The following is a 9,658-nucleotide window of genomic DNA, read 5'->3' as shown; positions in this document are numbered from 1 at the left end:
AGCACCTGGAAATGGCCCCCCAGGATTTCCTGCTCTAATCCCCAGGACTGTGCAGGCGATGGGATGTCATGCCCTGATTATATATATTAAGTGACAAAAGGGATTTTGTTGTTAAGACTACTGATCAGATGACTTCGAGTGAACCAAAAGGAAGATTATCCAGTGAGTCAAATGAGCCCTCATGAGCCCACATGAGCCCCTTAAAAGCTGAGTTTTCCCCAGCTGATAGCAGAGGGGGAAGTCAGAATCCAAGCATGAGGGGCCACATGGAAAGCATAGTAGGGATGTGGGTGGCCTCTAGGAGCAAAGACTGGTCCCCAGATGTCATCCAGCAAGGAAACGAACCTCAGTCCCACGACCACAAGCAACTGAATTCTGCCAAGATCCCAAGTGAGCTTGGAGGCAGGGTCTCTCCAGTCGAGCTGCAGGGGGAAGAGTGTCACCCAGCTGACCCTATGAGGGCAGCCTCTGAGGGCCCAAGTGGAGGACCTGGCTGAGTCCACATGGATGTTGGACCCACAGAACTGGGAGACGACAAACAGCTGTTGCCGGAAGCCACAAGTCTGTGGCAGCCTGTGGCACAGCAGTAGGAAGCTGACACAACCCCTGTGCCATCAGAAGTGTGCCAGTGATGGCCACTGGCCCCTGAAAAGTCATGGAGAGAGAAAGCAGCGGACAGAGCCTCCAGCACCTGCTACTGGGCTCTCCCCACTGCTGCCCAGTGCAGTAGAGCAGCCTCCAGCCATGTGTGGCCCTTGAGCACTGGAGATGTGGTTGCTATGAATGGAGATGCCCCGTAGGTATAAAATACACCATGTTTTGGAGACTCCGTATAAGAAAAAAGAATGTGAACTATCTCTTTAATAACTTATATTGATCACATGGATCTATTGAGCAAAATGAACAATATTATTAAAATTAGTTTCATCTCTTTCTTTTTACCTCTTTAATGTGACTTCTAGAAAATTTTAAATCAGGCTTGAGGGTCACGTTGCAGTTCACCGGGCAGGTGCGCTGGCCTGTGCACTGCCCTGCCTGACCCTCACTGCTGTGCTGCACTTCACAGGAGTACAGTGGTCAGTGTCTAAGGGTGAGGGGGCAGGGCCGGGATGGGCATCAAGGTTGTCAGAGCCAAAGACTGTGTCCTACTGCCCAGGGGACTGCCCTCCCAAACCACCATGATGTCTGCATTTTCAGCAGAGGCTGAACATCCTAAACCAAACAAAGGCTTCAGTCGGGGACAAAAGCACAGGCTGATGGGCTTCAGGGAAGTATTTTGGGGTACTGAGAGACCTCTCATTCCCCTCAACATTCTGCCCTAGGAACTGTCTCTGATCAGCCCAGAAACCTGGATCACCCCCATGAGCAGTAGTGCAGTCGTTAGGGACATCTGGGGTCCTGGGGCTCCTTCTCTGGGTTATCGGAGGCTATAAGAAAAGAAAGTTCATGATCCCCACAACGTGATCAATTTTTATAAATGCCTTATATTAGCCACAGTTAACTTTAGTAAGTTCCCCCCAAGATCCCTCTGGCCACCAGAAGGGGCACATCCTCGTGTGGGCTCACTGTGGGCGCAGAAAGGGCCGCAGCATCCTGTGCTCCAGCCAAGTATTGAAGACAGCAGCATGTGGGCCCCCCCCCACACCCGCTCCAAAGGCCAGTCCTGCAGGGAGTTGGGGGCCAGGGGTCATCCTTGACACCAGGAGAAATGAGGGGTACTTGCAACCATTCTGGAAGTGAGGAGCTAAGGATGTGGCTTGGTCCCTCATAATCATTTATTGTTCATCCATCTTGCCCTGCCACATTTTACACTCTATTGGTGTCCTCCTTCAACTCATATTCCATTTGTACTCCCTCTTAGAAAAATTTAATCCATTTACAATTCAGTGTTCATTGTGTTGAGAATGGCAGGTTCCAAATTCCCCTTTCTGTAGGGCCGTTATTATAATTGCCGAGCCTGTCATCAAGGATGCCAAGATCTGCTGAGCACACTACCTCCCAGAAGACCTCCTTGGGATTGCTTCTGGAGGTGTAGGTCGGGGGAGGCTGAATGGTGTTGGTGGGGAAATCTCCAGGGTCATGTTTTGAAATCCATTCTATACTTGTTTTTGGTAAAAACATGTGACACTCTCCGTTACTTCTCAAAAAATCTTGCTCTAAAGATGCTGACCTCGCTGACATGGACTGTGGCTCCAGCAAGGAACTAGGCTCCTTCCTGCACATCCCAGGATAGGCTGAGCCTGACCCTGGAGAATGTGCTTCCTTCTGAGTCACAAGACCCAACAGGGGTGACTGTGGGTCGGGAAAAAGTAAAATGCTCCACTCAAGTTCCCAAAGTCTCGACGCACAGGTTATAATTTTTCTTGTGCTGGAAATGAACCAAAATTCTTTCATGTCAAAAGCTTAGCTTTGCCATCAAGCCTTTGCTTGTTTTAGTTTTTACTCCACTGTTTGCCCTGCCAGCCTCTCAGATGGCTAACTCTAAGCGTGCATGTCTGAATCTCGTCTTCTGCTTAGAATTGAAAAGGGGAGCTGGGGACCTCCAACCAGCTCCTCGCTCCTCTGCTCCCTCGTACACTGCATCTTTCTTGGGTTTATGCCTTTTATTTTTTTTAAGATTTTATTTATTTATTCATAGACACACACACACACACACAGAGGCAGAGACACAAGCAGGCTCCATGCAGGGAGCCAGACGTGGGATCCGATCCTGGGTCTCCAGGATCACACCTCAGGCTGCAGGCGGTGCTAAACCACTGCACCACAGGGGCTGCCCAGTTTATGCCTTTTAAACATTGATAATCGATCTGTATGTGCGTGTTCACAACATACACTATACACAACAGCCAAAAGCAAAAACAATGCAAACATCCGTCAATAGATGAGCCTACAAACAAAATGTGGTCTACCCTCCAATGGAATATCATTCAGCCTTAAAAAAGAATGAAAGTCTGATCCATGCCACAACATGGATGAGCCACGAGGACATGACACTAGGAAGAAACTGGACACAGAAGGACAAGTGCTGTCTGAGTCCACATGGACAAGGAATACACCGTAGGCAAATCCATAGATTGGGAAAGCAGAGGGCAGTTTAGGAGGGCTGGGGGAGAGGAGGGTAGCTGCTGTTTCACGGGGACAGAGCCTCAGGTTGGGAAGCACAGAAAGTTCTAGAAACGGATGGTGGGGACGGCTGCATGGCAGTATGAGTGTGCTGAATGCCACCAAGCTGGATGCTGCACGATGGCCAAAAGGGGATCTTTTATGTCATGTATATTTTACCACAATAAAAAGGTTTAAAGACATTCTCAGCAATAGGGAAAAATGGATGAGCTGCACTCTTTAAGTGATAAATATTAACCTTATGAAAATGAAAACTTTCCAATACTGACTTGTTGAGTCAGCAGCTAACCAAGGAGTGTAGGATGGGGGGAAAATGAAATTGCTGTTTCCTTGAACTCGTGCAAAAAAAAAAAATCGTATGTAAATATATCTTGTCTTCTGTAGGAGAATTAAAAGTTAGCATTTTCTGATAGATGATAGATAGATAGATAGATAGATAGATAGATAGATAGATAGATAGATAGATAATAAAATTTGAGGAGAGATGCCGGGCTGGTTCAGTTGGTGGAACCTGGGACTCTTGATCTTGGGGTCATGAGTTTGAGCCTCAGGTCAGGGATAGAGATTACTTAAAAAAAAAAAAGAAACTTAAAAAAATTTGGGGGGGGGGAAGTGGAGAAAGGACATAAAGATCAAGTTCCATGCAATTCTATAAATTGCTTGTTTTTATTTGCTGACTCTTTTGTTTCCCTGCTGTCCACCATCAATTTATTTTAGAGAGTAGCCCCCTATTAAAATTGGTTTCACTTTTCATACAGATAAAAGATGTAGGAATTTTCCACAGTGTAGAAAAACATAAGGAAAAATAATTTCCCCAAAATTCAACACCCAATAAAAATACCACCAACACTTGTTTGACATTTTCCCAAACCCCTTGCTATTCTAAAGGATGTAGACTAGCTAGGTTAGAAGATGGATGGATGGTTGGGTGGGTGGATGGATAAGATTACATTCACATAAATAAAATAATTGTTCTTTTCTTACTCAACAAAATATGTGGCAATTACTTGCTACTAAAGGGTCCTTTTCAGAGGCTGGCTGATATCTCAGGGTATGGATAAACCATAGTTTATTTAACCAGCTCCACCTCCCATATCAAACATTTCAGTTACTTCCAATTTTTCCCTACATTAAACAATGTTGTATGGTCATCCTTGCCCATTAGACTTTGTGAGCATGTCCAGCTACCTTCCAGAAGTGTCTAGATCTTGGTTACTGTGTGGAAGAATATGCACTTGAATTTGTTTGAACATTTCCCCAAATTGCCCTCCAGAGGAGCTGTGGACGTTTTATGCTCCTGACAATGATGCATGAGGGTCCCCATTACCCTGCACCCTGACCTACATAGGCCATTGCCACCCTGCCTTGCCATGTGCCAATCTGATGAGCAGAAGGTATCTTGCTACTATTATTTGCAACTCCTGAGCAGTAGTGAGGTGGGCAAAATATACCATTTTTCACAAACTGTAATTATAGGCAGTTTTATGTGTTCATATTTGAGTTCCCTGCTCATTTCCTTTCTCACTTTTACCTTGCTCTTTATTAATTTGTAGGTTTTTAAAAATATATACCTTTGTAACGTACTACAAACATGCCTTCTCGGTTTGTCTTTTCACTTTACTAATGTTATTTGTTTTACTTTCCTGTACAAAGCTTTTTGATCCTCAGGGAATCGGATCTATGAAGGTTTGGATTAGTGCTTCCAGATTTCATGTCATGTTCATAAAAGAGTCCTCCACCCCAAGATTATAAAACATTCACCCCAGTTCTCCTCGAGTAGTTCTGTGTCTGTGTTTCACATTTAAATATTTAATTCCCTCCTAAATTTTTTTTCTAAATTTATTTTGATATAAGAAGTTGGATGTGGATCCCACATTTTATTTTAGATTTTATTTATTCATTAATGAGAGACAGAGAGAGAGAGGCAGAGACACAGGCAGAAGGAGAAGCATACTCCATGCAGGGAGCCCAATGTGGGACTCAATCCCGGATCTCCAGGATCAGGCCCTGGGCTGAAGGCGGCACTAAATGACTGAGCCACCTGGGCTGCCCCTGGATCCCACTTCTTATACCCAAATGACCAGCCAGTTATCTCAAAATCTTACTTGCCCCCACTGACTTAAGATGCTCCCCTTGACAGTCTACATTTGATATGTGAGGTCATTTCTGCATTCTTAATTTTTCCCTGGTCCATCTATTCCTGCCTTGTTATGCACGCAGTTTGGACATTCACACATTTCCTCAGACCCTGGGCCAGAAAACTCCCAATCCTTCCTCCATCTCAGCACAACCAAACCCTGAACAGATCTCTGGAGCAACTATGTGAGAACCCCAATGAGTCAATAACAGCAGGTGGATTCGGGGAGGGGGGAGAGATAAAAATTCAAACAACAACTGATAGGGTGATGAGCTTCCTGAGAGTTTCCCCTTCTTAGTTCCAGACTTTACTATAGGAAAGCCCAAATCCTGGAAATACAGAGTGGATGTGGGTAGGAAATTCTCCAAGAGAAATATTTTCTTTCTGTCCTGAGAATGGGAAGGGGGTTTCCTGAAGAACAGATCATATGGAAGACCCCCTTCCTGTTCTTTCCTTTTCACCATCCTGCTCATGCCCCCAAAGTAGCCCCCATCACAGACCTGCTCTCTCAAACTGAGGGGAAGCCCTTCTTTCCAGCCAGAGGTGCCAGGAAGGAGGCTCCTGGCAGTCCAAAGTCTTCTCTTTCTCTTGCCTTTTGTTGCTTTACCCTGAGGCCAGAACTATGCAATAGTACAGGAAGGCTAACCCCCATCTTTCTAGACAGAAAAGGGGACCTCAGGGCACCTGGGTGGCTCAGTCAGTTAAGCATCTGCCTTCAGCTCAGGTCATGATCCTGGGATCCTGGGATCAAGCCCCACATCAGGCTCCCTGCTCAGCGGGGAGTCTGCTTCTCCCTCTGCTTTTCCCATACACACCCACACTTGTGCTCTTTCTCACTCGGGCTCTCTCTTTCTCAGTCTCAAATAAATAAAATCTTTTTTTTTTTAAATAAAGAAAAGGGGACCTCAGGAGAGGAGGCTCTGGAGAAAGACTTTGATCCTTTAAAGCTGTGAATAAAACCCTATGCTCACGCTCCAAGTTGCATATGTGCACACAGCGAAGGCTTTGAGAAGTGAACCACAGTGTGGCCGGCTACTGGAGTCCCAGACTGGCCACTGGGCAGTGTGCATGTGGAGTAACAAGGTTTATGCTATAGAGGCTTTCGAAACTGAACAGACTCAGAACCACAGCCCACAGAAGGTAGGTCAGTACTTTGCAGCCTGAACTTAACCAGATCGGTAACCTCCTAAAACAGCAAAGGAAATGTTCCTCAGAGGAATTTAGCAAGAATCAGAGTTTCATAAATAATATTCCAAATATACATGATTTAATCCAAAAATTTTGACCTACAAAGAATCAAGAAAATCTCAACAACTCTCAAAGCCAAGATGACCCAGATGTTGGAATTATTACAGCCTTTCCAGCAGCTATCATGCTTCATGAAATCAGGGAGAGTGCTCAGAACAGAGTAAAGACAGAAGTTCTCAGCAAAGAAATAGAAGCCATAAAAAATAAGCAAATGCAAACTTTTTTTTAAGATTTTATTTATTTATTCATGAGAGACACAGAGAGAGAGAGAAAGGCAGAGACACAGATAGAGGAGAAGCAGGCTCCATGCAGGAAGCCTGACAGGGGACTCCAGGATCATGCCCTGGGCCAAAGGCAGGCACCAAACCGCTGAGCCACCCAGGGATCCCCTGCAAACTTTAAAAGTAAAAAATTCAACCATAGAAATTTAAAAGGTCACAGCCCAATTGCAAAATAGATGGTAGAAGTAAGAATCAGTGAGTTTCAAGATAGATCAATAGGAAGGATCTTATTTGAATAATAGAAAAAGATTTTGAAAAATGACAGAGACAGAGGGGACTGTGGGAAAATAACAAAAGGTCTATGACTCATGTCACTAGAGTCCCAGAAGGGCAAGAGAAAGAAAACATTGCATAAAAAATATTCAAAGAAATAATGGTAGAAAATTTCCCAAATTTGGTGAAAGACATAAAGGCACAGATTAAAGAAATACAATCAATCCTAAAGAAGATAAACCCAAAGAAATTCACACCCCAACATATCATAATCAAATTGCTATAGTCGGGCAGTCCTGGTGGCACAGCGGTTTAGCACCGCCTGCAGCCCAGGGCGTGATCCTGGAGACCCTGGATCCAGTCCCACGTCAGGCTCTCTGCATGGAGCCTGCTTCTCCCTCTGCCTGTGTCTCTGCCTCTCATTCTCTCTGTGTGTCTCTATGAATAAATAAATAAAATCTTTTAAAAAAAACAAAAAACAAATAGCTATAGTCAAAGGGAAATAGTCAAACATATGAATTAAAAGACAGAGACTGTCAGACTGAATTTTAAAATATCCAACTATTGCTATCTACAAAGAATCCACATCAAATATGACATAAAAAGGTTAAAAGTGGATGGAAAAACATATATCATGAAAACTGATTTTTAAAAGCTACTAATTGGGAAGCCCAGGTGGCTCAGCAGTTTAGCACCACCTTTGGCCCAGGGCATGATCCTGGAGACTCAGGATCGAGTCCCACATTGTGCTCCCTGCATGGAGCCTGCTTCTCCCTCTGCCTGTGTCTCTGCCCCTCTCTCTCTCTCTCTCTCATAAATAAAATCTTTAAAAAATAAAAATTAAAAAAATTAAAAGCTACTCATAAGTTTAAACACGGGGTTCTCATATGACCCAGCAAGTATATTTCTTGGTATATAACCAAAAAAAATGAAAACCTAAAACTTGTACATGCATTTTTCTAGCATTATTATTCAGAATAAGCAAAAAGTGGTAACAACCCCAATGTCCATCAACTGATGAACTGATAAATAAAATATGTCCATACCATGGAATATTATTCAGACATAGTAAGTAATGAAATACCGACACTTGCTATAACATGGATGACTCTTGAAAATATTATGCTAAGTGAAAGAAGTCAGATACACACACACAAAAAAAAATTGCATGGTTTCATTTATATGAAGTGTCAAAAATTGATAAATTTATTGAGCCAGAAAGTAGATTAGTGGTTGCTTAGGGCTCAGAGAGGACCAGGAGGGAAGTGAGTATTGATTGCTAATGAGTACAGAGTTCCTTTTGGGGGTACCAAAGTGTTACAAAATTGATTATGTGATGTTTTCACACCCTGTGAATATACTAAAACAACAACAACAACACTGAATCGTATAGTTTAAATGAATTTTATGAATTTCAATAAAGCTGTTCATACTAGGAAGGAAAGCTAGCTAGAGTGGCTATATTAATATCAGATAAAATAGTTTCAGAACAAGGAAAATTATCAAAGATAAAGAGGAATGATAATATGTGATGATGAAGGTCAATTCATCAAGAAAATGCAAAAACCCTAAATGTGTGTGTACCTGAGGGCAGAGAATGAAAACGCCTGAAGCAGCAGGCAGTGCTGGGGCTAAACTCGTGTGCTGGGGTGGCATGGGCTGCAGTGAAGAGAGTCTGGTGCGACATCTCACATAATTTGCGGGTACAGCCTACCAGGAGGCCAGAGGCAGAACTTAGGCTGACTAGGAGTCTGTGAATGAACTCATGGAAGGTGTTTGTAAAATGTATGAAGAACATGTGACTCCGGTAGCCCCTCTATCACATGTGATATCAGTCAGTTGTTTGATCTTATCGGTTATCTGGCCGACCTCAGCCGTGCACACCGAGCTGATACCCGGACATATCAGCCTCATAAACAAGGACTGGGTTCAAGAGTAGATCCACGTGCCCCTTCGTCAGCAGGCCCAACAGGCCAGGGGAGAGCTGAGTTGGAAGCATGGGGGGAGGGGCTGAGAACACAGGTGCGTATAGCATGACGGACACGTCTTATGTCTAGTAACCTTGTTTCCATTTCGGCACACTGTGGCTAGGATTGAATGTATTTGATAACAGTGAGGATCTTGTTCCATATGAAACTCTCATTGCCCCTTTCCTCCCTATTTTTTTTACTTAAATATTTAGATGGAAGTTGCTTTTGGAAGTTAATATTGGTTCCAACCCTTCAAATTGTTCGTACCTGCTTTACTGCATCCACTCAACCAGCTCTTCTTCCATTTGGGGTGGGAGGGTGGTGACAGCTTAGCCATTATGTCTTTGAGATAAAGTCATAGTGAAAAACAAATATTCTTTAGTTTAAAAAGAAAATATGGCCAGCCTGGGTGGCTCAGTGGTTTAGCGCCGCCTTCAGCCCAGGGTGTGATCCTGGGGACCCGGGATCGAGTCCTATGTCAGGCTCCCTGCAGGGAGCCTGCTTCTCCCTCTGCCTGTGTCTGTGCCTCTCTCTCTCTCTCTCTCTCTCTCTCTCTCTCTCTCTCTCTCTCTCCCTCTCTGTCTCTCATGAATAAATAGATAAAATCTTTTTTAAAAAATGTGGGGACATCTGGGTGGCTCAGTCAGTTAGGCATCTGCCTTCGACTCAGGTCATAATCCCAGGGT

General features: G+C 44.0%; 1 pseudogene; it reads left to right on the top strand.

Annotated features, from left to right (window-relative positions):
• The first annotated feature begins 284 nt into the window (after positions 1-284).
• LOC129496854 (enhancer of rudimentary homolog) lies at positions 285-9,016 on the top strand (annotated as a pseudogene).
• Positions 9,017-9,658: the final 642 nt, after the last annotated feature.

The sequence above is a fragment of the Nyctereutes procyonoides genome, unplaced genomic scaffold (assembly GCF_905146905.1).
Source record: "Nyctereutes procyonoides isolate TBG_1078 unplaced genomic scaffold, NYPRO_anot_genome, whole genome shotgun sequence".
Taxonomy (NCBI): domain Eukaryota; kingdom Metazoa; phylum Chordata; class Mammalia; order Carnivora; family Canidae; genus Nyctereutes; species Nyctereutes procyonoides.
This window is presented reverse-complemented; position numbering and strand designations above follow the sequence as displayed.